The sequence below is a fragment of the Mastigoproctus giganteus genome, chromosome 8, assembly GCF_048544385.1.
Source record: "Mastigoproctus giganteus isolate SK-2022 chromosome 8, ASM4854438v1, whole genome shotgun sequence".
Lineage (NCBI taxonomy): Eukaryota > Metazoa > Arthropoda > Arachnida > Uropygi > Thelyphonidae > Mastigoproctus > Mastigoproctus giganteus.
In genome coordinates this window covers 33,010,015-33,013,028 of record NC_143582.1, presented here as the reverse complement: position 1 = coordinate 33,013,028, position 3,014 = coordinate 33,010,015, and positions in this window count along the sequence as shown.

Here is a 3,014-nt window from a genome sequence, read left to right as displayed (position 1 = left end):
GAGTCCAAAGAAGCTCTCATAATTATGGCTAAGGGTTTGCTTACTTCCTTTGCTGCCTCTTTTAATATAACTGGATAGATTCCATCCACCCCGGGTGCCTTTTTTATGTTTATCTTCAACAATTTCTCCTCCACTTTCCTCTCAGTTATTACAAAATCATCTAGCTCACTGCCAGAGTTTAACTTACCTCTGGCATTCCCCTCCCTGAATAACTCTCATGTGTGAATGTAGATGCAAAATACTCATTTAGTTTGTTAGCCACCTGAGCAGGATCATCAACAGTTGAACTATCAATATCCAGTGGACCAATCAGATTCATCCCTTTCCTTCTAGAGTTTACATAGGTAAAGAACTCTTTGTTGTTTTTCTTTGCATCCTTTGCCAAGGATTTCTCATCATCTACCTTTGCCTGCCTAATCTCCTTTGTGACTTGGTTACAGACCAGCTTATATCTATCATAGGCTTCCATGTCACCCATTAATTTATATGTATCCCATGCATTTTTCTTCTCTGCCATATGTCTCATTAGTTCATCTGACATCCATTTAGGCCTAAACCTCGAACAGTATTTATTTGTTGGTATGTAAAGCTTAGTAGCTTCCAAGATAAATTCTATGAATGCTTCCCAATTTGAATTTGTTGTTGGTAACATCATCAGTTGGTCCCACCGTATAGAATTTCAATACTGTCTCAAACCACCTTAGTCACCTTTACGAAAGCAAAAACCCTTCCCTTTACCCTTGATGGTAGTTACTTCTTTGAGTAAATCCCACTTCAGCACACTGTGATCACTGCCACCTAGTGGTTCCTTTATCTGCAGATTCTTAATGCATGAAGAATCTGGCACCCTCATAGCCAGGTGGGCAGGAGCAGCAGTGCATAGCACTTGATTAAATCGTTGTTCGAGCCTGTGCCCACCAAGGAGGATGTGGAAACGTCAGGGAAAGACCGTCGCATATTCCCCGGAGCAATATGGCCTTAGTTGCTAATGCTCCAAATAACAAACAAACAAAGCATGAAGAATCACTACTGATAATCAGATCAAGAGTAATACTCCCTCTAGTTGCCTTCCGAACATGCTGATGTAGAAAACAATCATCCAATAAATCCACAAAAGCCTTGCTAGTGTGTGAGTGACCAACCTACAAATTCCAGTCAATATCTGTGAAATTAAAATCCCCCATTATAAGACTCTCTGATTTACTGGTCCACTATTTCCCTGTACAGTTTCTTATTATACTCATCAGAGTCATTAGGCCTATAGCACAGTCCTACTCTCAATTTTGATCTCCCAATGTTTATGTCACACCAAACTGACTCGACACTGCACTGTCCAGCAATGTCAACTGGCTTCACTTCCTTGGATTTTATGTGTTTCTTAACTAATAGCATAACCCCTCCTCCCTTCCTATCCTTCGTGTACACATTGTACTCCCCTAATTCCAGTTCTGCATTCCTTATATCTGTGTGACACCACGTTTCAGATATCCCAACAATATCTGCCTTTGATATTCTGAGCAATACTTCAAATTTATTTACAAAAACCTAGCATTGGTGTACATGCAAGTATACATGCAGCTGTTCCTATTCTTAGCTATCCTAACACAACCCATGTGTTTACTTGTACCACAATGACTTCCAGCAGTCTCTGAAATACCCTGCATCTTGTTTTCCAGTCTGCTGCTCATTCGAATAGAAGCATTGCAAGAATGACTTTCATCTCTGCCAGTGGCTACTGTTAATCCATTAGTCCTTGTATCCCCTCCAGCTAGCAATTTTCCAACCCACCTAACACTGCCTTGATAGCATCAGAAAATATTCTTGCACCCTTTCTATTTAAGTGTGTCCCATCCCCGTAGAAGCAGTCTCTCCTGTTAACAAGTACAGACCAGGCTGAAAAAAATTCTACCACTTGAGCCTTGCACAATCTTTCTAGGGCTGAATTCATCGACAAGGCTGTCATCTAATACTTCCTCCTATCGTGTCTGGGCAGAATTGCAGACACTTTCAAATTCAACTCTAATTCATGGCTTTTTTTAACAGTGACCTGTACTTGTTAAGTAATTCTACCAGTCTCCTACTCTTAATATCATTAGTACCAACATGTACAACAATATCACCTTTTGTGCTCTTAAAAGGTGATATCCGCTCTACAACTTCATCAACCATTGCCCCTGCCGACACTCTGATCCTGTTCCACCTATCCTTTTTACATATCATGTTCCCCATTTCCCTGACAATAGTCACCAACAACTAGTTTCTGTGGGACCAGTGCATTCTGCCTTGGGGGTTGCCGGGCACAGTATAACCGCAGTCATTTTTGCGCCAATAAAATCAAAATCAAAAACCTTGGGGGTTGCCGCTGTGTTGTGTGATAATCAAGTGCAAGCTCTGGCGTTGATGTGGGCAGCTGAGCACTTGATGGGCCCTCAATTTAGATCCTTCGAGGGCATCCACCCTGTCCTTAAAGCTCTCATATAGGCCCATAACAATGCTGAGTTGTCACCTCATTTTCTCACACTCCTTACATCGTGCACACACACACACACACAAAGACATCCCCCTTGGTAATATTATGTCCTGTATCTGATTGCTCCACAAACATCCAGCAAGAAGTGCATTTTAAAAGGCTGTGATTCAGAGGGCAACTGCCCCTTTGAGCTAAATGGAGTGCTCTGAGCCACAGCACTCCATTTAGCATGAGCCTTTTGCTTTGCTGCTCTGGTCTGAGTCATGATTTCGATTCAATTTCAATAAAATTTTAATTTCAGTACAAAATTATAACCCTAAACTTCTATCCCAATGCAGTTGTAACACTATATATATATATATATATATATATATTTATTAATTTTTTTTTCAGTATCAAATATTATCTTTGAGTTTTTTATATAACTTCCGTATCAAGTTATGTATTAATTAATTGTGTTACGTTTGTAAAAATTAAGTTGTTATATGTATTTAGTTAAAAAGTACAATTTAATTGACAATGAAGTTCAACAAGATTAATAAAT